Raw genomic sequence first — 24,307 nt, 5'->3', positions numbered from 1 at the left:
AACTGTGACTAAAGTAGTGAGATATATTTAAAGTCAAGCAAGGCTGACAGGGTTGAGAGGATAGGACAGAGCCCTTGAGTTATTATTATGAAGGAAAGACTACATGGATGTGGGTTGCACACAGACACTGTGTGCCAGCCCTACCTGTCAGTCTGTGCTTTTAGCTCAGTGGCTGCAACAGACATGGAAAATGAGAAAGCTTCAGTCACCCTTGTGGGTTCCAATAAACAACTGGGAAGACACATTTAGTTTTAAAGGACCAAGATGAAATTTAGGCCACCTGCTTTGTGGCTGTGGCAAGTAATGTCACCCAGGACATGGGTATGCAAATCTTTTCTAAGTTTGATAGCAATGGAGGTGAAGGGAAATATCAGTGATTATCACTGTGTTTTAGATACCAGCATCAGGGTTTTCCAAAGTCTTGTTGATGAATAATAAATCACTGCATCACTTCTGGAGTGATGTGGCTCACTGGAACGTTCCCTTGCTTTCTGGGTAAGTGTGTTTTCAGGTGCTGTATTCTGTAGTTTTCATGAGGAAACGATCCAAATCCTTCCCCAAGCCCACAATAACACACATTGACTGACATGGATCGTTTTTCTGAGGCTCACAGTAAGTACCATCCATACCCTGAGAAGTGATATACTGGGAACTAGAGTAATTAAGTAAGGAAATACCCTTTACCACAAGAGTTTAAATGCCCAAGGACTGCTGTCATAGAAATCATGAACTTACAGTCTGTCAGCTGATATTTTAAATGCTGTTATTCCATGCCAATTTTCCCAGGCTGGAGCCATGAAAGTGAAGAAAGGCAAAGCAACAGTGCATGTTAGCAAGAGTTCAGCAGAAGCTGTAAGAAAGAAATTTGCTAGTTAAGATATAAATAAGAAGCCAATTTCAAGCTGTGTTTAAGGGTAGAAGATTGGTTTGAGTGCTTTTGGGAAGGGAAAAAATACATTGAAAAAATGACTTTTTAAAAGAAAGATTAATTTTGGGAGCAGGAGGATCTGTGCTGGAAAGTGTTTGTTCTTGATGGAGTGGCCCACACAAAAGCAGAGGTACAATTTCCCCAAAGCCTTGGTGAGCTTTGTTGTCCCATGGTCAGCCCAAGAACTGCTTTCAGATGTGGTGATCTGTATTCTCATGCTCCATTTCCCCCACCACCATCTTGCTAGCAAACAGCAGAAGCTTCTTTTGGGGCTGAATGGATGGGGAAAGATACCAATTTAATCCTGACCTGTTACAGAGCAGCTTCAGCCAGCTTCTGCTCCAATTTTCACTCCAAGCAGATGCTCAATCCACGTTTTCATGGGAGTGAGGGCCAGGGAAGGGAGAGCAGAGCCCGGTGGGGCTGGGCTGTGCCGTGCGCTGCAGAACAATAGATGATCACTCTTAATTATGGCAGCCTGAATGAGCATCGCTCTGCCGGCCCCTCTCCTCCTGCTAGCTGATCAATACAGTCTTAATTGCCGAAGAAAGGCAGTATCCTACACAATCACAGCACAATGGTTTAATCACTTGGACGCTTAAAGTTAATTTCAGGCAGTTCATTTCTCATTGCCTCTCCCTCTGTCAGGCACGGCTTGTCTCCTTGCACACACAGGTGCGCGCGTGCTCCAGCTAAAGGTGGGTTATCAATCGCTTTTAGCGAGATTATTTGTGCTAATTGAAAATGTGGGAAATGTTATTATCGTGCATAAGCTTAGAAGAGATTTTCTTTTTGAAGGGGAGTATGCTTAAAGTGTTTATTGAGTCTCTTCTTGAGGGACGAAATAAAATGTTCTTCATTTCTGGGCCATCTCCTCTACTGCCTTCAAGCTGACCTGTCCAGGCACTCTGGGGGTCCTTAGGTTGGTGGTCAGTGATGCAGCAGGATTGGGACCTTATGAACAGCTGGAGTGGAAATTCACCTTTCCATTGCACCCAATCCTCTCCAGCTTTTGGGGATCTTTGGGCTCGTGGGCTGTGTCTCTGCAGGATTGTTTTTGTTGCTGGCAGAGCGTGGCCACTTGAGAAGGTGTTGTTGAGATCCATTGTGATCCTTGGCTTAAAATAAGGGCATATCTGGCCCACCATCTGCAGAATTTCTGCTGTTTCAGATGTGCAGGTTCTGCTTGGATCACATTTTATAGATGAGAGTCTGCTGCAGCACCTTAATCCGGTTTTGAATATTGTCCAATAGATCCAGCTGGAAGCCTCAGTTTTGGGAGCTGTGAGATGCTGGCCACAAGAGGGAAATTTGGGTGTTCCTTCCTCCTCAACAGAGCTGAGCATCACCACAGCAAAACTACAGGCTTTTCAAAAGCCTCTTGTGATGCTGAGTGCAGTTTCTGACCTTCACTTTGAGACTCCTGCATCAAATCCTCTCCTTTTCTTCTTTCCCCCACCCCAGCCAGAAATGCAGCCACCAAAGCCGACTGCTGGTTTTGTAAATTCTTGGAATGCTGCTGACTTGTGGCTGCCTTAGAAAACCTGGATCAAGAAAACATGGGTAGAAATGAGTTTTGACACAGAGGAACCTGGTCCGGTGGATCTCTCAGTACCATACATATAGAGGGCCTGATGAAAGGTGAACAGAGCATTTCAGAGCTATAAGAAAGTCATATTCTGTGAAGCATGTTGCTGATGATGGCAGATGGGATGGAAAGAAAAGTTGCTTGAGAATTTATCTCACAGCCATTTTAATCGCCTCCAACTTTGTTCTATATTGGACTATTGCCTACTGGGACAAAGCAGCCAGAAGTTTCTTCTGAATGCTGGTCAGATAAGGATGAAGTTCACAGGCTACACTGACATTTTTTTCCCCAGAAAATAATTTCCAGGATAAAAATGGTATCCTGTGTTTTTGTTATTATTTTCTGGCTACTGCATATCTAAAATGACAGAGTCAGTTGCAGCTCTCTCTACATCCTGCAGATCATTTTTCCATGAAGAATAGCAGGCAATGTTAGAAATTTGATAAGAGTGGCTTTCTCCTTTGATGAGTTCCTGCCCAAAATCTTAGGCAGAAGATGAGGAATTCAGCATGAAGGATACAGACCAAGAGAAAGGACCTGACAGAAGCACAGTCACTCCCTTTGTTGCAATGCTTTAGGCTAACCATTATTCACAGCCCTTTCCTCATATTGCATCTTTCATGATTTGCTTAAGCGATTTTAAATTGCTTTTGTGATTTCATTTAGCAGAGACCACAATAAAAGTGACCCTTGAGTTTATGAAATGAAACAGCCTGCACAAAGGGACTGAGGGCCTCAGCAGCGTGTGGGGTGACGGGTTTCTGAGCTGCACAGGCTGTGCTTGCCTGGGACAAAGGGATGATAAAGGGCTTGCAATGAAATGGTGCAAGTGAGGAACATTTCTACCAGAGCAGCTGGTGTGAAACCAGTGCTGACCAGCCCTTTGCCTGTGCAAATGAAGGGAAGAACTTTGCCAGAGACAGTCCAGAGCATGCCCAGCACCCAGATTTTTTTGTTAAAAATAAGATTTTGGGTTTTTTTGTTGACCCCTCAATGTTTTCATTGAGGAGGGAGGCATCAGGCAAATCACTGAAGGCTTTTTCAGCAGACCTCTTCAACAGGGGAGTTCATTTAGCAAAATGTCCAGGGCTCTGAGCTTATGGCCAGGAGGAAAGGTGACCTCACTTTCCAGATGCTGTCCAAGGTATCTCTTGTACCTTACCCTGCCCTGAGGTGGTTTGGAAAGGGTTGGCGTTGCTGCAAAAAAAATAATAAAAAAAAATTTCCTTTTTCCCAGCAAAATCTTCTCAGAGAAAGGCAAAAACTGTCTTTGGAGCTAATTTTCAAGTCTCTATTTTTCTTTTTTTTTCAATCCAGTGCCCCGCTATTTGGGAGGTGATTTCCAGCCCCCATACCCCAACAGCCTGCCTGTCCATCCCCAAACCTGTTAGCCTGCTAGAGTGATGCCTCTTGATAACACCATGATGTTTTTGACTGCCCAGAAATGCAGCTGAGCCTCTCCAGAGCTGAATGAGGCACAAATGAAACAAGCATCAGCAAAGTTGGTGCATTTTTGCACAGCTGCTTTGCTGGGCTACTCTCTGCTGTGCCAGGGAGCAAATCAGTTCCTGGGAGGACTGCAAAGGAGGAATCCCAAATCTGACCCCTGATTTTTCTCTGGGATTGGCTTCTGCTATCTGAACCAAAAAGTTAAGCAGAACATACAGAGGAAATGATAAAAAAGTCACTGAGTTTCATGCTCTTTGGCTGCTCTTTACTGTAGATGACAAGTGGTCTGGTGATGTTAGACGACTCCCAGGGGGATGAAAGTCAGGATTTGAAGCACGTTGTTGGTGGCACCTCATTTAAAGTATTACTCCCACTTCCCTCTGCCTTGCAGGGAAGTCATGTCTGGAAAGTCCTTGGGAAGAGGCTGCCTGCAACTTCCCTGCTTGCTTCCCTGTGGTTCCTCTAGCCAGGGAAGGGCACGATAGATTTTATTCCAGCTGCTGAGCACCTTGTGTTTTAGCAGGAGCCAGAGGCTGTGCTGTCATGCTGCAGCCTGGCTTGTTTCTGCTCTGAGCTTCTCTGGGGGCTTCAGTGTATATTTGCAAAAAGAAAAGCCTCCCTTCCTCTCTGCTCCCCAAGAAAAACAATAAAAAAATCCCAATAACCCCAGAGCAAACTTTTGTTAGAGGAAGGAAGGAGAAAGCAATGGGAAGCTGAGGCACTGGGGGAAATCTGATTTTGAGATTTTTGTCGCTGTGGTGGCACAATTTCCTCTGATGCAGCTGTGTAATGAGTTCACATCTGTTATTGCCACATGTTGCTCTGCCTTGCACAGATGCAAAGTCTCAATTTTTCTAATTAGCAACAACATGAAGTATATCTTAATTTTCTGTCCCCCTTCCCTCTAATAAACGTGATATTAACAAGGTTACGTGCCTGCTTTCACGGGGTTTAATCGAATGAGAAGCGAGATTGGGTTAGATCACACTGTGCTTTTTAGGTGGGATTTGCCCAGTCACAGAGACATCGATTCATTACCATAAGCAGAAAGCACAGGACAGGGGATGGGGGCAGCAGCTGTGTCAGTCACAACCGCTGTTACCTGTGTCTGTGATCCTTCAGCCCTCTCTGCACCACACTGCATCTTTGTTTTACAGTGGGAGTGCCCAGGGAGGCTGTAACACCAGATTCAGCTGCAATTCTGGTCTGGGGGGATGGGGAACACAGCCCAGGTCCAGGCAGGACAGGAGCAGGAGATGCTGGGGGCTCCCAAAGCCGTGAGAAGCTGCAAAGCAGCTGAATCTGCAGAGAACAAAAAGGGGCAGCCCTGTACCTCTTCATGCCCTGACATGCTCAGTGGCATCTCTGTGTGAGGCTGAGTGACTTTCCCCACTCCTGGCTGCAAAAATGCTCATCTGGGGGTGTTGGGGACCCTGAGAGCACAAGCTGGGGGGCTTTGCCTGTGGTCCCCGTGACAGTGATCAGAGCAGGACAGGACTGGGGTGGATGGAGCTCTCCCTGAGCAGGATCCAGCCCTCCCTGGACAGCCTGCATTCATATTCCACCTGACTCTGCTGGGAGAAATCCATGGGGACCCCAACAGCAATTACTTGTGTGATTTAATTGGCATTATCATTTTAGTGGCTTGACAGAGATAAATCGCCCTGTTGGGTAGGGTTGCCACTGTGACAGCAAAAGCAGAAGGAAAGACTTTCTTCTTCTCTCTGGAATAGGAGATGACTACCAGTGTATCTTAATAATTAGTGCTGTTATAATTAATCGGGCTATTTGAGAGTCAATCTAACAAACAAATGGAGGGTTTGATTGTTCAGTAATTGACAATTTGTTTCCAATATGGTATCACTCGCTTCTGCTTGTGCAAAGGAGGAAAAAGACACAAAACTGAGATAACTGGAGGGCTGGGGCTTGGCCTCAGTGAGGACAAGTGACTGTGTGAGTGAGCATGGAGGAAAGGAGTGTTCCCAGACACTGAATGGCCCAGGGACCCATTTGTCTTGGAAATACACACACACACACACACATACACAGGGAGTTATGATTCCTTCTGGTTCCCTGCTTTTCAAACAGTTGCAGCCAGCTGTCACTGCCTGTGTGGGTAGTTTTACAGAAAAGCAGAGTTTCCAGGCCTTGGCCTGTCCATACAATTTTCACCCTGGTTATATTCCTGGATCTGCTCTGTCCAGGCTGCCTTTCTTTCTTTGCCTTGTCTCAGTCTCCCCTTTCTCTCTGTCTTACCCTCTGCTCTGCAGTGCCATTGGTGCTCTGGAGCTGCAGTAAGTTGTTTGTTGATGCTTTGGATGGAAAAACAATGTGTGGCCAAAGAGTGTGTGGATGTACTGGGCATTGCAGCACTCGGGTGTTGCTCTCTGGATTCAGACTATACTGTGTGTGGTGCTCCCATTCCTGCCTCCAAAGAAAGCAAATACAAGAGAGTGGGCAAACAATTTTAAAAATTATTACTTCCATTATTTAAGTGAGGGAAGCAAGATACAGATATTTTGCTGGTAAAATATCTCTATGATGAGATCTTGTTTTGAAAAATGGTTGAGTCTGCTGTTCTTCAGGAGATTCCCTCCTGCTATCTGCATGAGAACTTCTCTTTTCCTTTTCCTTTTCCTTTTCCTTTTCCTTTTCCTTTTCCTTTTCCTTTTCCTTTTCCTTTTCCTTTTCCTTTTCCTTTTCCTTTTCCTTTTCCTTTTCCTTTTCCTTTTCCTTTTCCTTTTCCTTTTCCTTTTCCTTTTCCTTTTCCTTTTCCTTTCTCATAAGGCCAAATACATCTGAGTCCTTTATGTCTCAGTGCTCCTGCAGCACATGCTCAACTCCCATGGGCTTCTGAACTGTTGGTTCTGGCCTGGAGGATGCTTTGTAGCACATTAAAAAGGCAGCAATAATCATGGCTGAGGAGGCCCTGCAGGGACTTCCAAACTCTCACAGCTCTCTGGAACTGGCCTTGGCCACCAAGTGTGTATGGATGGATATCCATATGGTCTGGGGAATGTAATTTTGGGCATGGCTTTTGCTCCCCATACAATTCCTCCCTGTTGCAGCAGAATTGTTGCTCCACCCAGAGAGGCTGTGAACAGCTCTGTCAAGTGGCAACGCTTCTCCCCCGACCCAGTTTAAATGAGATATGAATAATTGATTTGCCTCCTGAATAATTAATTGGATATTCAATAATGAAAGTAATTGTTTGGCTCATTCCCCCATTGATAATCAAGCTAATCTTCCCCTTCAGTATGTGGGCCATACAGATATGTAAAGCAGGGAGACAGTTTATAGGCCGATAATGCAGCTAATGTGCTCGGTGCAGGGTCACCTTGTCCAAATATTCCAGCAGCTCCCAGGGCTGCTCTCCACTGGGTTATCCACAGCACAGCCAAGCTGTGTGCAGCAAGGGTTTGTTTTTTTCCTCCTCGTTCTGATTGCTGAACATCTCCCACCAGGGAGGAGTCTTCTTCTACAGTTTAAACAAAAATCGTCAGATGCCACTTGCTCCAATTAAAGCTTCCAAGGAGGTTTGTTCTTCCTCCAGTCAATAGTGCAGGGATTAAAGGGAGCAAGCAGAGCTCTGAACTCATGGGGCTGCTCTCTTCTGCAGGAATTAGAGCTCAGCTCCACAGAGAGCCTCCAGAGCTTTTCTTTGCCACCAGCCCTTTAGAAATCAAAATCAAACCGAAATGTGTTAATGCTGATTTTGCAGCTGCTGCATTTGGGTTTGGGTTTCTAATGTTGCAAGTCCCAGGAAGCCTGGAAGTCTGACACTGCTGTGGCACAAAGTAGATGTGCCCTCTGGAGAGGAGTCCAGCACTGACAGTGGAGTGTGAGTGGATGACAGTCTCAGGTTATCCCAGAAGCACTTTGGGGATGTCCATCTGAGGTGTCCCCATGCACTGGGCAGAGTTATCAGATCTGCTTTGGGGATCTGGGCTTGAACCACAACATAGCATCACAAAATTGAGTGATGTGAGGAGATCCATGTTGCTGGGCCTGAGTCAGATACTGAAGGGTTTCAGTACTGGCACTTACAAACTGCAGCCTCAGAAAGCCTTGCCTGCATCCCCTCATGTTCCACCAGACTTCTGATTCCTGCACATTCCCATTGGGTCTCAGCAGGGCTTGAGGTCCTGGCAAGTAATGCAAGTCACAGAGTGTGGAAGACATTCCCAGGAGGTGCTGTCCCAGAGGTGGCAGTACCAGCAGGTAAATAAATCCTCTGCCACTGTTGTAGGCTTGTCCTGCCAGAAAATAGCATTCAGGACTCTGTGAGCTCCATCTTCGGCTTGTTTCTAATGAAATTGAGGGCTGAGAGAAGCCTGTTCTCACCACATTGTGTGTTCAAAGTTCTGCACTAATGGCAGAACTTATCAACATCACTGGGGCAGAAAAGCATAAAAAGCACCTTGAGACAACATGCACAGGGAAGGTGAGGGCTGGGACAGTCTGGAGCGAGGGGGAGAGGGAGTTGTGCTGCTCTTGCTCCTGAGACACCTCCCTGGTGCCCAGTCTCCCACCCTCGCTGGCTCTGTCACCGATCCGTGCCCTGCAGAGATGTGACTCCCAAATGGTCTCAGACTCTGCCCCGGGTCTCTGCTGGGTCTCTAGATGTTCGGAGTGGAAGTTTCCTGTGAGAGGCTTGTGCACTAGCTGGGACATGGCTAGGAGCTTCCAAGCATCTTTCACTGTGTCCTGAGCCCATGCTCTGAGGGCAGAGTCCCACGGGGGTGGGCATTCTCAGCCAGAATTCCTTAAGCCTGGAACGCAGGGGATTTATCTCGTAGTACAAATCCACACTTCCCGAGGTTGCACTGAGTAGGCACTCCCTGAGGTATCTGTTTGGAAGGCAGGAGATGAAGATGTCATTTGGGAATATCAAAGCAGTGCAGCTCCAGGATATTTTATTTTGCCATTAGGCCCAAACCTCCAGGACAGTGAGCAGCCCTTGAGGCAGGGAGAGCTGCATGTGACTGGTACCTCTGACACTCAGAGGTTTCAGCCTCTGGGTCCCTCCTTCTCCTGGCATCAGCACTGAGAGAAGCAGTTACCTGGAGATTGATGGACTACTGTGAATGTGTATGTGGGAACCATTTAAAACAAGCAAGGAAAGCAGCAGAGTGTTCCTGGAGAAGGATCTACGTGACATGACAGTGCAATCTGGGAAGCCCTCCCCTGCAAAAGCTACTTGAGTTTAGATACTTTTTCATTTTAACCAGTTTAATTTCCTTATGAGGGCTTTCATTTGAAAAAGTGGCAGCACCAACAGGGCTTGGAAAGATTCGTCTTCAGCCAATTTACTCTGCAGCAGATTTATCATTTCATCAGTAATTTAAGCAGAGACACTGGATTGTGCATTCATTTATACAGCTCAGAACTGCTTGGTTGTGTGTTACTCGTGGAAAATGTGAGAACAGGTAACAGGGAAGGGAAAATGCCAGGAGTGTTCCTAAGAAAACTCTGCAAAGTGGAGAGGGGAAAATGGCAGGAGCCCATCCGCTGAGTAAAACCAATAAAACCCAACTTCATGTGAAGCTTTTTCTCATCACAGGCTAATTTAGTGTGAAGATGGCAGCACCACCCTTCCCTTCCCCTCCCTTCTCCAGGCTATTAAGGGGTTTGTGAGGGGCTCCCAAGATCAAAGCTCCTTTGGTGACTGAATTGATGTGCAGCTGCTGCCTGTGAGTGGAGGGAGGCAGGGGCTCTGGGGAGGGAAGGGAAGCATGGGGACACACCACAGCCCTGCCAGAAGAAATGCTGCAGAAAGGCCCTGCCTCTGCCTGGCAATCCCGGTGTTATTTATGCACACACATAAAGGGTTCCATGCATCCCACTGAAATCTCCGTTATTTGTCAGTGAGATCCCCCCTCCCTCCTGCCTTAGCTAACATTTACAGTAAATCTGTTACACTGACCATTAAATCTGGAGCTGCCCTGAGCGATAGTTTCAATGGGTGTGTTGACAGCCCGAGTGTTAATAATGATGCAAACACTAACCTGTTTATTGATTTGCTTTTTGTACCCTTCATTCTAGCTCACTCCTTCTCACTCTCGGAGGAAAAATCCTAGAATTAGTAATCAGGTGACAGCTCAGAGCCCCCGTCTGTTCCCAGCAGTGTCATCCAACCCAAACTCCCGGAGATAAATCACAGGTGCCGTGTTCTGCCTCTGCCAGCCATTCAATATACTGTTACTCAATGCAAGATGTAGTATTTGTCATTGGTGCCAGCAGACAGGAGGGAAAAAAAAAAAAAAAAAAAAAAAAGAAAGAAACATTAACACAGACATGAAAAGCTTTTAACTTTGACAAGAGAAGCATAGGGAAGTTTTACATTTAGCCCCTCCACGGAAGGCCAGTGCCCATCCATTAAAGCAGCTTGTCAGACAGTGGGTGTGGTAGAATGGAGCTGGGATCGGGATGCTGAGAGGAAACCTGACGTGGTCATGGTGCTTTCTCCTCCTGCTGCTAGGTGGATGACTGCCTACAGCACTCAGGAGCATGGAATTGGTGAAAGGCTTTTTGGGTTCCTACAAAAAATTTGTCTATTCATGAGCCTCCTTGAAGCTGTGACATAGGTGGGCTTGTAGAGGGGGTGCAAACAGCAGTTTTGATTTATGCCCTGGGAGCCTGGAGAGTTTGTAGAGGGGGTGCAAATAATTTTGATTTATGCCCTGGGAGCCTGTTCAGACCGTGGGGGACACAAGGTGAGCAGTGACACAGCCCCGAGGCCCTGCTTGTCCTCTGCTGAGAAGCAGCTCAGCCAACTTCCGTGCTTTTAAACCCTTGGCCCCAAAACACTCCCATCTGAGCTACCTAGCAAGGTCCTCCAGGCTGTGAAGTGTGAAGAGCTTTGCAAGCAGAGCCTGAGCAGGAGCCAGGAGCTCACATCTGCAGAGGATCAGTCCTACATCAAGCCAGGAGCTGCAGATGCTCGGTGTGACACCCAGCACAGGCACCACAGCTTTGCAGATGAGCTACACAGGCTTGTGAAAGAAGAAGCTGGAGTTGACTGAAGTCTAGGCTTTGTGCTCCCCCTCTAGCAGTGCTTTGTGACCTGTGTTTTTTATGGTCAGGAGAGAAACCTGCCCGTAAATAGGCAGAATTTATAGACCCTGCAGGGGCTCTGATATATTCCCCAGGAGCTGGGGCCCCAAAGGCTTTCAGTGACATTTATAAGCGTCACTCAGTTGTCAGACCCCTCACTTCCTTTTATTTCTGCTAAGTTTATAAGCTCTGAAAGAGCAGTCTGCAGTGTTTATTAACTGCACTGCAGAGCTGAAGAAAAGCAGCTGACCCAAAAGAAACACCATCCTACCTGTACCACTTAAACATGGTTCAAACCAAAGGTCCACACTCTGTTTTATCCTCTCTTCTAATATGCACCCATCACCAAACACATGGATGTGTGTTATTATAGAAAATAAAACTACACCAGTGGTAAAAATCCTCATCGATGCCTTAATTCATTAGGAGAAACCACAATGGAACATAACAACCAACCACTAAAAGTGGTAGTTTGTCAACTCTTAGATATTAATATCTATGTGAATATATAACTGTGTCCATAAGGACAAGATAAAATCCAATGAAAATAAAGTATGTTTTAAAAAATGGTATCATGCATGTTTCAATAGGACCAGTATCTTTTAATTAGGGTCCTTCAGCTCTGTGAAACATTGAGTTTCCCAGGGACAAGGGAACCTGTGGTGGCAGCCAGCAGTTTGGAAAAATAGTGTTTAGTGCTGTAGTACATGGAAGTAGCCTCAGGACAGCAGGATCAGCCACTGGTTTTGACATATATAAAATAACTGTGCTCAAATTATAAATCCCAGGGTATTTTAGACTACATGGTATGTCTGCAATGATTCTGAGGAAAACAGAGCTCTTTCCACAGTGGAATGGACATGCAGGTTTACTCCAGCTATTGGTGCAGAACAAAGCAGTGACAGATTCCTTGCCTCAATTTTAAGAAATCTAAAGGGTAAAATGCTGCCTACGAGATTAAGAAGAGTTTAATTAAGGATTTATTATTATTATTTATTATTATTTAATAAAATATTATTTTAATTAAGAATCCCCATGTAAGGTTTCAGGACTCCTTTTTTAAACTTATCAATATTTTGTTTTCAGTTTCTTTTTACTTTTCTTCCTAATAAGACAATATGCTAAACTTTGTTCATCATGTTTCCAAAACTGTAGAGTTGATCATATTTGGGCTGGGCCGTTGAAGGAAGATTTAACATTTCTGATTTAATTAAACATTTAGATGTGCTTGGATCTCACCTTTTGAATGTGGATAAGAGTTAAAGTTGTTGACTTGGCTGAACAGTGTTTTCCCTGTAGGAGCTCAGGTTTGGAGTTCTCAGGTTGGTAACAAAAATAATGTGATTTTAACAGACCAGAGGCAAAGGAAGAAGAAACAGTCCAGAAGCTGGGGACTGGGAGGGATGATGAAATAACAGAGGTATTTGTAGACAGAACTACTAGAAGTGGGAAAAGCATAGAAATAAAAGAAAAGCCCAAGAGGAACAGAAAGCACATGAAATTAGTGGAAAGGAGAACGAAGCCTCATCCTGTGAGACACAGGAGAATCTTAAATAATTATAGCAACAGTTTGACTTTAAAATCAGGATGCATATTTGTTGTGGCTCCTCCAACAGTGCAAGTCTCTCCTCCTCCCTTTCTTTGCACAGATTTCCCCAGACAATTCACAGTCCTTTCCTTCCTTTATTTATGTGGTTTCATATTTCATGGCTTTTGGTTACTGTATTCCCATCATGATTTATGACCAAAGGGAAGAATTGCATCCAGGTGATGATCCAGTCCATTATCTCCAGGGAGATGCTGACCACTCTAGTGGAGCACACAGACCTGTTGTACCACGTGATGGAGAACAAGCAGAAAAAGAAGGCTTCCAGGTTATGAGGGAAAAGCACAATTTTTGTAATTTGGACAGGTGGATGCAAAGAAAAAAAGAATCCTTTATTTTCCCTATTTTTCATCTTCCTGAATGGGATGTATTATTTACAAAAATATAAGAGACCAAATATATTCAATATGCTAACACACAGCTGCCTTAGCTGAAATGACCCATTTTAAATGCATGATACAACAGGGTAAATCTGTCTTGATACCACCCTTGGCTGGGCTGGAATTTTTTCTTCCACTTTTTCCTTCCAGTTTTCTCCTTTGCCATTAATAAATCAACATTTCTTGGCCCTGCTCTGCACCTTCACAGCTTTTGCAGGTCATTAATACCAAGACAGGGCTGTTAATCTCTTGGTCCCAAGGTGCATCGACCCACTGGCAGAGAGAGAGGCTGGGACACTGGTGGGACCATGCTCTTGCTCACAGAGCAGGGGATGCACCCCAGGGCCACATTAATTCCAGAAATGTCATCCTGAGGCCTGGCCTGCCCATCCTGCTGACAGCAGCTGCTGTTTGGGTGTTTCCCATGGTGGGACCTCGGGATAAATCTCAGTGTGAGGTGTCTCTCTGCTCTGAGCCCAGCACTTTCACTGCCTGTGCCCTACTTTAGCAGTGGCTTTGCCAAGGAATATCTCCTCTCTGCTGTTATTGAGGTCTTATTCGCACTTGGGTTTCTTATCCAATTGAGCCCTTCTCTCCCTAGTGGCATGTAGGACAGGCTAGCACCCCTGCTTTATTTTTCAGGTCTCTTCCCATCAGTGAAGGGCAGGAACAAAGCTTGGCAATGAAAGGCAATTTCTCCTAACTCAGTGGGTGAGCGCAGTGTGGTAAGAGTGCTTTTAAACAAAAAAAAATCCAATAACTTCCATATAAATTGTCCAGGAGAGAAAACTTTGTGTTTTTGACATTTGTAGCTGTTTCAGCAGTTTTCTGTGCAAGATGAAAAACTTTTGCATTGAGCAAAACACAGATTTATGATCAATAAAGTGAAGTTTAACAGTTTATCGGGGCCATACATTCTTTTTTTAAAAATCTGATATTAAAAACTATTTTTCCCTCCCAACCATGTGAGAAAGGCTCTCTGGTGTCAGAGTTTCAGCATAGTAAAGCAGCTGGAAGAGAGAGCACTGAGGATAATCACTGGATGGGGTTTCCTGCAGGATGAGTTGCCACCCAAGCCATCCCCCTCTTGCCTACATGGAGTCATGTGCAAAAGGACCCCATGAACACCTGGGTGTGGACCTCGAGCTCTGGGGCTGAATTTAGGAACACGAGGCTTTTGCAGGTCCCTTTCTGAACCATAAAATAAACCCATTCCTAATAACTCTCCCACCAGGCTCTGCCAGCCCTCCCACAGCACAGGATACAGGCAGAGAACAGGCAGCTGCTGCCAGCCACAGTCCCACAGGTGAGATTTCATTGGCACTGCCTCGTGTCAGGCTGAAATTGCTCAGGGAGTGCTGGGCTGGCTTCTTCCCATCTCTGCCCTGATCCCCAGGAGCGTGGAGCAGGCACATCTTTTGGTATTGCCCTCTTTCCTTTACCTCTCACCAACAATGCTCACCTCCAAAAACATTCTCCCAATAGAAGCCCAGAATGGTTTGGTTGGAAGGGTCCCTAAAGCTCATCCAGTTCCACCCCCTGCCATGGACAGGGGCACCTTCCACCAGATTAAGTTGCTCTAAGCCCTCTCCAACCTGGCCTTGAACATTCCCAGGGTTGGGGCAGTCACATCTTCCCTGGGAAGCCTGAACCACCCTCACAGGGAAGAATTTATTCCTTATATCTAACCTAAATCAACTCTCTTTGTCCCTTGTGCTTTCCATGATAACAAATGTGCCAGGTTCTGCTGCAGGGATGCTGAACATACTAGAAAACAGAAAAGACTCTTATTCTCCAATGAAAAGACCACTGCAATTCATTGTTTTATATATTCTGCCAGAAAATCACATCCACAGACTGCCTGATAAAAGCTATTTGAACTTGGTTTTTACACAAAAGTTAAGGTGTAATTTTGACTATAAAATTATGGATTATAGGGCAAATTTTGTTGCTATTAAAACCAACAAGGATGATTAGATTTATTGTAGAGCTAGTATGATGAGGTAGTTCTTGTTTTATTCTCCTGATTCCCTGATTATGCAGTCTCAGGGTTTTCTACAACTGAAGAAATGTGGAAGTGCTCATGTTGCCTTTATCTCCTCAACATATTCTTCTCTGTAAAGAAGTATCTCAGCACAAGGTCTACAGTGGAAAAATAGGAAAGTGTCCATTACCCAAAGAAGGCAGGGATTAGGCCTTTTTTTTTTTTCTACAGAACATCTGACTAAGCCAATAAATTTGTTGAGGAGGTAAATTGGACTAACTAATCCCCAGGTTCTGCATGAAGGATGATGTTGCAGCACAACCACACTGACTGTGTCCCCTGCTTCCTACGATATGCTTGAAATTTATCACCCAGTTGTGAGCTTTTTGTGTAAATCCCCAGTGAATTGATGGGAGAAGGAATTCTGGCTGAGGTTTATATGGTGGGTCTTAAACCCTTAAACACTGGCGGCAGCACGGTCCCCATAAAGCTGGGCCTTGGGGTATTTAATTACACATGGGGAGCTGGGACATGTGGAAAATTGGACTGAGACAAGTGGGAGCTCAGAGCTGAGCAGTGGAACTTGACTACCAGCAGCATGCCATGATTTCTGTGCAGTGTACAGCCATTTTCACTTGATTAAATAAACTGGGTTCTTGGAAGATCTGAAAGTGGCTGTTAGAGGTTTCTGTTTGAGACCTGGCAAGATTTTACATTTCTTCTGAAGAGGAATTTACACTCAGAAAATTAAAATATCTACAGAGAGATGTTTTCTGAAGCAAATACTGCCATTATGAGTGTCTTAAGCACTTGCACTGAGTATCTGAGCTAAACAGCATCTCCTGACTGGCAAAGCCATCACCCACTAAAAGCAACTGTTATGGAATTATGACTAGAGCATATATAATGTTTGTGTTTAACAAGATGACAGAAATGCCACCTTAGTAAAAACTGATTATGGTTACAGCTGAACAATTCACATCATGCAAGATTTATAATATTAAGGTTATGCAATCATCTAATCGGAGAGACAAGCCTTGAGTAATAATATGAAATGCATGTACTTCAATCTGCAGCAGTGGATTCATTGCTGTTTTCTTATTAGCTCATGCCAGCATTAGGGCTGCATTATCCATTTCACCATAGTCTAATTCAGCATTTCCATCTGAAAACATATGCACAATAAGTGATCTATGCCAAACAGGGAAATGGAGACAAAGCCATTTGAGTGACTTCACGGCTATAAAAACATACATAATCTGTATGTCTTTCAGCAATTCCCAATACTTTTTACGACATTTCTTTGCATGAAAAGTTTTCCCAAAATAGAGGAAAAAATAGAAATTGCTCCTTCTCTTCCCTAGAGAACAATACTTTTGGAGTGGAACCAGAGTGGGAATCCAATCTGTGAATTTCTCATCTTGGAAGTGGGAATATCAGATCATCTTATTAGTGCTGTGCCAGCTTGCTGGGAAGTGGCTCAGGATAGGAGAGGATGACTTGAAATGTGGGTCTTCCAGCCCAGATAAGATTGGTAATATTTACACAGAAAAGGAATTTCTGTTTTTTCTTAGAAGTGAGATAGATACTTTCTAAACATCAGATATTTTCATCCAACAAATAGCAGCACACACACACATACATATATCTATGACAGTATATGTATATATAAACTCTAACTGGTAAATTACGGTCCAGGGAAGTCACAGTGTACTTCAGCCTAAAAATATGCTATTTCTGGGCAGATGAGTTCAGGCCTCGTATTTCAAAAGCACATATTATAAAAGTTGACAAGTGTTTATAATGCAATAATCAGACTAATTGACTGAGTTCCCTGATTAAAATGAAACTTTTCATGCAAAGCTCAGACTGAGATTCCCTTGAGCTGAGTTAATTTTCCAGAGCCTGTGCAGACTTTGGGCCTGTGAGGCCCTGGGGTCTTGGGACATCAGGCAGTCCTGGGAGGATGGGGGATTTCACTGAACCAAAAGTTTCTGATAATTTGTTGTCCAGATCCCTGTACATGTAGGTGGATTCATCAGATTCCTGCAACAATCACAATTCTCAGGAAAAAAAAAAAGAAAGAGTATTTCAAAGGTAAACAGAAGGCATTTGTGTGCTGGAGTCTGATTTATTATACACACTATATATAGCTGTCATTAAATGAGCAGGCTAACGTGCAACTATTCATCATGGGGGGAAATGAACAGGCTATTCTCTGCTTGCCTGGAATTGTTCATATTTCTGGAAACTAAAAGCAGTGTCTAGGAAAGGAAAGAATGCTTAAAATGCTGTAAGATATTTGATTTATTCTCTTCAGGCAGTGCCTCTCTTTCTTCTCTGTGTCCCAGAGTATTATTCAAGTCAATCGATCTTGGAAACTATTTCTAGCAATCCTAGTTTTTCCCCAAACTCCCTGCTAAAGACCTTAATCTGCCTCCTTTTGTTGTTATTGCCATTAAAATAGGCTCAAATCAGCCCACAGTTTTTGTTTTTACTTTGAAGGTGCATTTTGATCTAAGGAAAACAATTCATCTCCTTACTTGTGTTACCAGCAATTCACTTATGAGTCTGCATACGGTAAACTGCAATATCCTTTCGGGTGCCAGCTAAAGCACTTCTCAGCTTGCTGTTTAGTTACACAAGAAACAGAAAATGAGTGATGCTGCCTGACCAAAACAGCCCTCTGAGTGCTGATTCAGGGGTACGACTAGAAATATTCAGATTCTTCTTAGAAACGAATAATTGCTGAAGAAAACCAGGAATAATTTTAATTAATGAATCAATGTGATTTTGAACTATTTGTGGCTACAAAGTGACACATGATTAAATGAACTGGGAGAAATGGCTAATGCAACCCAAAGGTTGCAATCAAAATGGTTGTTTCAACAGAAAATTGGAATTTAGTTAGGTTATGACTTTCATGACAAGGCTCCCTTGCCACAGATGCATGGTTTTCGTCACCAAAATACGCAGTGCTTCTGGCTGGAAAGAAGTGAAATATTTTGGTTTTCAGGAGAAAAAATGTTCAGTATGTTAGGCTAAAAACTCAACGTTTTCCAGGTCTTTTTGTAAGTCCCACTTCCCAATTCTGACTGTCAATTCACTTATTTAAATTGCACATTTGTGCAATTTAACTAAAATCCTGTCTGGAATGAGTCTGGGATCTGTGCTAGCACTGCAGGGTTTTACATGGGGCAGGATGAGGAGCCCCCACCCCATGGCAGCAGGGCAGGATCATGTGGGACCTCACCCCATCCCAGCTTCTCCAGCAGCTCCCTGGAGCAGCCAGCCCAGCTCAGCCTGCAGAGCTGTGCTGATGACAAGAATTTTTGGTGTCACCCAGCCAGAGAGAGTTGGGAGACATTGCACTCCAAGCACTCAAGGCAACCTCATGAACGATCAACTCTGATTTTTCCTGCCAGCCCTGTCCTACGCCCACCCTCAGCTTCAAGGCTTTGGGGTTATTTTTGTTTTTTCCTGCTTGGGGACGCTAAGGGAGAGGAAGTGGGGACAAGGAAACCCTCTAAAATACAAAGTGCCTCCCCCAGGGATGTCCATCTCGCGTTGGGAGATGAAAAGGCACTTTGGATGTTGGACAATGGGGTGTGTGGGTGTCTCTCATTAAACCCACTGACACCCAGTGCTGAGCAGCACGAAATCCCCAAGGTCAGCAGGGATAAAAGCAGCCATGGCCCTCAGGGCTCTGCTTTCTGCCCTGTGCCCTGTTGGATGAGTTAAGGCAGGTGAGGCACAGGCAGGAACAGCTTCCCCCATGGCTCCTCAGAGTTCTGCTCCTATTTTCTCCTTCTGTAGAGGTGAGGAAGGGTCTCAGACACCACTTGGCATCGGCTCTGGTTCCCCCACCCAAGCCTTTCCAGCCTCCCCAGAGTGCCCTTCAAAGAGAAATCTCTGCTGTGCCTTTTCTGTAATAGAAAAATATTTATTTGCTTGTTCTTGACAGTGCAACTTCTTTGTTTCACTCTGGTTTTACCTGGTCACTTAAAACACACACCTGAGCAGCTCAGCCTACACAGGCAAGGATACATGTGGAGGAAGGTGTGTGATTTAGTTGCAATTAGGGCCTTTCCTGCAGCTTCACAGACCTTTCCTGGCTGTACATGCACATACACACACACACAAACACATTCCAGAAAGGGCTCCAGAGGTTGAGACCACAGTGGAATTGCCTATCAGCAACAAAAATCCAGACAAAAAATCAAGGTGTTTTGTTCAGGTCTTGAGCTGGGAAAAGAAAAGGTCAGCATGCTGACTAACAGACTATTTTAGGACCTAACTGATGGCATTAGAAGTGTGTTCCACCCTTCCCTGTTCTATTCTCTCACCCACCCCCACCTAAATACAAAATAGCCTGCAATCCAATTAGTGCTGAGTGTGTACAAAGCAATCACATTTAATAAACAGAGATGGTAGGTTTCAAAAAATAAAACCTTGTCCATGACCTTTTCTTAATTTTGTTGGATGTAATCTGAAATTCTGGTCTATTTATTTACACTTGCAGTTTAATGAGGGCTGGTTGTTTTACCCCAGCTACCTGCTGGCAGGCACGTAGGGGAGCTCACACACTCACAGTGCTCCTGCACTGCTCCTCTGATATCCCCAGGAGCTGCTGGGCTCAACTCCTGTCACACACGCCCTCAGCAGATTAATAATGACAGACTCAGTGTGAGTGAGTGTGAATAACATGCCCTGGTAACAAGTCAGGAGCCTGGAGAGGGATTTGTGTCTTTTAAATGGTTTTGGGACAGCAGCATGTTGTTTTCTCTCTTTTTTTTATATTTCCCAGTTTCAGTTCTGATTTTCTCTTCTTCCACAGCCATCACTTAATTCCATGGAGGGGTGCCACTGAATGCTCTCTACTTGCTATACAAAGAGGAGTGATCCCCTCTGAACCTTCTTTTTAATTCTTTGAGAGTAGACAAAGCAGAAAAGAACTGAAGCAGCATGAACAATAAGCTGTGTTTTCCAGAATCGATAGTGAAAACCACGAAATTTTTGGCTGAGGCAAGGGGTAGAAGAAGGTGGCTTTGAAGAGAGGCCAGACAGAGGATTTTGTCTGGAGTCTTTAGGAGGAAGACAGAATTAAATATCAGCTTGTGACACGCTGGGTCCAGGGGTTAAATCCATCATGTTCCGTCATGGAATCATGGATCATAGAATGGTTTGGTTTGGGCTGGAAGGAACCTTACAGGTCATCTTGTTCCAGTCCTTGCCACATGGGCAGGGACACCTGCCACTATCCCAGGCTGCTCCAAGCCCTGTCCAACCTGGCCTTGGACACTTCAGGGATGGGGCAGCCAGAGCTGCTCTGGGCAACTGTGCCAGGGCCTCAGGACCCTGATGGCAGGAGGCACAAACACACACCAGATGCTGGACACGAGGACAGGCAGCTCAGGGAGGGCCCGAGTGAGTGTCCAGCTGCTTTGGCTGCTCCATCCCCTCATCACATCAGTACTGTGTTTTCCCTTTGGGAAAAGTACTTGATGTTCAGGGAGGTTTCCATGTGAAAATTTAGGATAATCTCAGAGCAAATGAATTCTTTGTGGTACACAAAATAAAATCAGTGCCCCAGATGTCCTCCTTGCTTTTCCATGTTGTAATTCCAGGTCATGCTGCTTTTGGTGGCAAAGTGTAAGAAATCCTGACTATCTGTTTATTCACATGTCTCAGATTGCCTCTCATCTGTCAGGGGTAAAAAGACTCAGTCTCATCCACAAAGAAACACCAGGCACAGGTTGGCAAAGCTTGCTGAAACTGGCTCCTCTACCAGAGGCAGCACAGCACAGACCTGCCAGCTCCTCACCTCACACTGCCCAAGTGCCAGACTTCCCATTTCAGCCAAAAATGCACCTGAAAGGGTTTTAAGTTTGCCTTCTGCTGCCTGACTGCAGCACTGGATTAACAAGTGAGGGGAGCACGTGGAACCAAGTTCAAGAGTTGGCAGATTCATTTGCATATGAGAGGCCAAAATAAGCAAATAAAAACTGCCACACAAAACGAACCAGAATTGGAATTGGCTAAACACTTCCCTGTGAAATGGATTTTCGAAGTGACTCTTGAACTCTTCAGTGGAAAGACAGATTCATTTTCAATGGAGTTTGATCTTGCTCTTCAGCTTCATTTGTAAGACCAATTACAGAGCATTTTGTACAACAATTACGGGCATTAAAACCACTCTGTTCCATTTGATGAATTTTAATAGTAATTGAACAGAAGAAGCCATCAACTGAAAGATTGTCCAATCAAGTATGCCCACATACTGAACTGTAATTTCCACTCCACAAATGTGCAATGCCATTTGAAACTACCAAAATGTCCTCTCCCCACCAACACCCAAGCAGATTTGCGGATTTGTTCCAAAACAACTTTATTCCCTGAGGCTCTAAGTATACAGAAAACCCACTGACCACAGTCCTGTGATAATTCCTGTGTGCAACTTTGTCCTGCAAAACTCCCTGGAGCTCATTCTTGGATGGGCATTTGCAGAGGGCTGGCACCATAAATGTTTGTGGGTAGCACCCTACCAGTCACTGTTCAAAGTCCCCTCTTTGTGAGGAAAGGCAGCTTTGGAGTCCGTGCTCCGAGGAGCTTTGTAAGATATTGGAAGAGCTGGGTGGGTGCTTTGTGTGAGTGCAGGGAATGGAATCCATCCCCTGGACACCGGGTCTGGTATTTACATTTGAGTTGGGTTCAGCTTCTTCCCTTGGAAAGAAAGAATGTGGAGAATGGTGGGTTGAAGAAATATAGGCCTGAAACAGATACTTTGGTAATGAGGAGAGGCCCCTCACAGCCACTAAAGAGTAGATATTTGGGCTAGAAGTGTCCAGATGGTTTCCACAAGACCCAAACAGACTTTGACTTCTGTTACAAGTCCAAAAGCCACAAAAGCAATGCAGTATGGCAGAGCAGAGGAGATCAAAGGCCTCACCAGTGTCCTGGGTCTCAGAAGAATGCTAATGCATTTCTAGTTCTTTGTTGTGAACATTTTGTTGTTTTTTTTTTCCTACTAAACCTGCCCTTTCTGTCTGAGGTTGGCCTGTGCTGTACTGAAAATTCCTTGAGGGAAGTTGTGTTCTTGGTTGGATTTGCTGTAAATTAGAAGAACAAAAGAACTATTTTGATGAACTTGCTCTCAATGGGATTTCCAGGCTCACTTGGGAAACAAAAAGAGATTTTGATAGTTTAGATCAGTGGGAGATAAGTGTCCAACTGTCAGAGCCTTCCTTTGAAGTGGGTTTTCCCTTGCCAGTGCTCACTACAACTGTAAGTTCAATTTAAAGACAAAAGATGATGTCTTGGTCTTTCTGAAGTCAGTAAGAGTTTTATTCCTGACAACTCAGAGGCCAGGATTTCACCCAAGATGTTTGTACAGGCACTAACTTTAGCATCTTGTTGAGAGCCACATGAAATATTTATGTTGAAGAGTGAAACTGTATTGTTTTCTTGCATCTCATTCTGAACACAAAAATGACCCCGTCTCACTGGAAAATCACCACTCTTTTATGAAAATCATACCATTTCAGTTGTGAGATGCCTTATCCTGGCATGGTCAAACTGAGGGTTGCAATGTGTGATTTTAAAAGCAGTTACTATATTTCTTCATGCAATAGATCTGATTTTTTTCCTGTTCATTTTCATTTTGATTTAGAACAAGTTAACAATGAAGTTTTCATGTGAACAGGAAGATCTGTTTTCTCCCTAACTAAAATTTCTATCTGTGGTTTCTTGCATTTAAAAAATATTTGTCAAACTCTGCTTTTAAAATCCCAGAACACAGATTTTCCTGAAAGTGCTAGAGGTTCCATATTTCTGTAAGTTGTGCCAGTCAATCAGTCAATGGGTGCAAAGTTTTATAGAAAAAGCTCAGCTTTACTAAATGAACTGCAGAAAATCTCTGCCTAGGAACAAACCTGTCCAAGCTTCTGAAATGCAGGCAAACACAAACCTGTCATAAATAATTTTTTTTTCAAGAATTCTTCTCTTTCCCCCCAGTTAAAGTGAAGATCCAAACAAGTGCAATCTGGGAAAAATAGAAAGGGAATGGGGGCAGATAAATGCTGAGATAGTCACAGGGATCCTTTTGAAAATAAACTGTGCAAATTAAAGGCCAGAGAATTTTCCCCTGCTTGTCTCTTAGTCCCCTCCCCCTTTCAAACATTGTCTCTGATTTCTTTAATTTTATATATTTTTGTGTTTCAGTCCCCGGCTGCTGCAGTGAGTTTTTTCGCCCTTCACACACCATCACATACTGCCTGCCTTTCTTTGACCACACTCCGTCTTGTAATAATAATAATAAAAAACTGGGCCTGATTTTAATTTGTGTAATGTTTTTGTTGAAAAAAATAAAAACTCTACAGCCTAATTAGGAAACCCGTTAAATGGCTGCAATTCAAATATAATTCTATTAAATTCTCCCTGTAAAGTTAATGTTACAGACTTTTTAACAGATGTTTTAATTAGACATTGTTATTAAAGGGAATACTGTAGAAATTAAAAGCAGGCCCTAAATGTGTTAACAAAGACACTTTTCTTGCATGGCATCGATGGTGGCAGAAACATTAGCAGAGAGATTTTGGCAGCAGGTCATGAAAAGGAAAAAAACGAGATGTGTTAAAGGGAAGATGCTCTGAGAGATATGCAGTGCTCAGCTACTCTGTGAGTTCATTTCACATCCAGCACCACCTCGGGCCATTGCCTGAGCTGGAATGAGGTGGGGAAGAGGCTTCAGCCCACTGCTAATGGCACCACGTGGGGAGCACTGGGAACAGGGCTTTGGTTTGCAGCTCCAAGGATTTCCATGGAAGCATCAGTTCTGCTAATATTTGGGGTTTCATCTGCTGTCTCTGTGGTTTGGGGTGTTTGGAATTGAGCAACACCGTAGGGATTGTGTTTTTTGTAAGGTGGGTTTGCTCTGAGCTTCTTGTGCTGCAGAGCCTGGATGGGATGAAGGGTGCTGCAGGCTTGGAAATCAGGAGATAAACTAACCCTACAACTGTATTTTTTTGGGAAGAATGTTTTAACACACTACAGAATGACCCTGATGAGACATTTTTGGAGATTTATGATACTGGGATTGAATTGCAGGGGAAAAAGGTGACAAACTGGTCAGGTTTCACCACAAGTCCCTTTTTGCTGGGGGCTGTGAGGTGTGCAAGCCCACAGGTCCTCACTGCTGCTTGGCCAGGCCACCAAAAAGCCCAAGGCCAACAAGAGCAATCTTTTTTTTCACCTAATACTGATGGCTGCAGCAAGGCAGTGTCATCTCATGGGACTGCTGGCCTAACCCAGGGTCCCT

At 44.3% G+C, this 24,307-nt stretch overlaps 1 long non-coding RNA gene across 1 annotated transcript; it reads left to right on the top strand.

Moving 5' to 3' along the window:
• The first annotated feature begins 3,798 nt into the window (after window positions 1-3,798).
• On the top strand, window positions 3,799-23,328 carry LOC140680371 (uncharacterized). The gene is made up of 2 exons (XR_012051564.1): window positions 3,799-14,313; window positions 15,223-23,328. It is a non-coding gene; the product is annotated as an uncharacterized lncRNA (long non-coding RNA).
• Window positions 23,329-24,307: the final 979 nt, after the last annotated feature.

This window comes from Taeniopygia guttata, chromosome 20 (assembly GCF_048771995.1).
Source record: "Taeniopygia guttata chromosome 20, bTaeGut7.mat, whole genome shotgun sequence".
Taxonomy (NCBI): Eukaryota; Metazoa; Chordata; class Aves; order Passeriformes; family Estrildidae; genus Taeniopygia; species Taeniopygia guttata.
Note: the sequence above shows the minus strand (reverse complement) of the source record. Positions and strands in the feature narration are given on the sequence as shown.